Raw genomic sequence first — 342 nt, 5'->3', positions numbered from 1 at the left:
TAGTTTGACCGTGAGCTGGGGCCCCCGCGGCGGCTCCGCTGCTTCTTGACATTTACTTGCTGGTGGCAGGCGAAGGCTTCTGCCCTGAAATTTGATTCCGAGAGAACTAAAGCCGAAAGCAGAGACCATTTAGTCTTTTTTTCCCCCGTTTCATTTTACTTTTCTGCTGTCGCCGTGTCCCCACGCTTCGTGCCGCTGCCACTTGTGTGTTTCTTGGGTCGCATTGGCCTTTGCTGCGTGTTTGTTTTGCTGCCCAAATCACTTGTCGGGTGGAATTCCTGACTCTGACCTTGGCTGCCGGCTTCTCTGAGCCCCCATGGCAGGAGATCAGCTCCATGTAGG

This window comes from Apaloderma vittatum, unplaced genomic scaffold (assembly GCF_000703405.1).
Source record: "Apaloderma vittatum isolate BGI_N311 unplaced genomic scaffold, ASM70340v1 scaffold16738, whole genome shotgun sequence".
NCBI lineage: Eukaryota > Metazoa > Chordata > Aves > Trogoniformes > Trogonidae > Apaloderma > Apaloderma vittatum.
The sequence above is the reverse complement of the archived record's forward strand: the minus strand, read 5'-3'. Positions refer to the sequence as shown.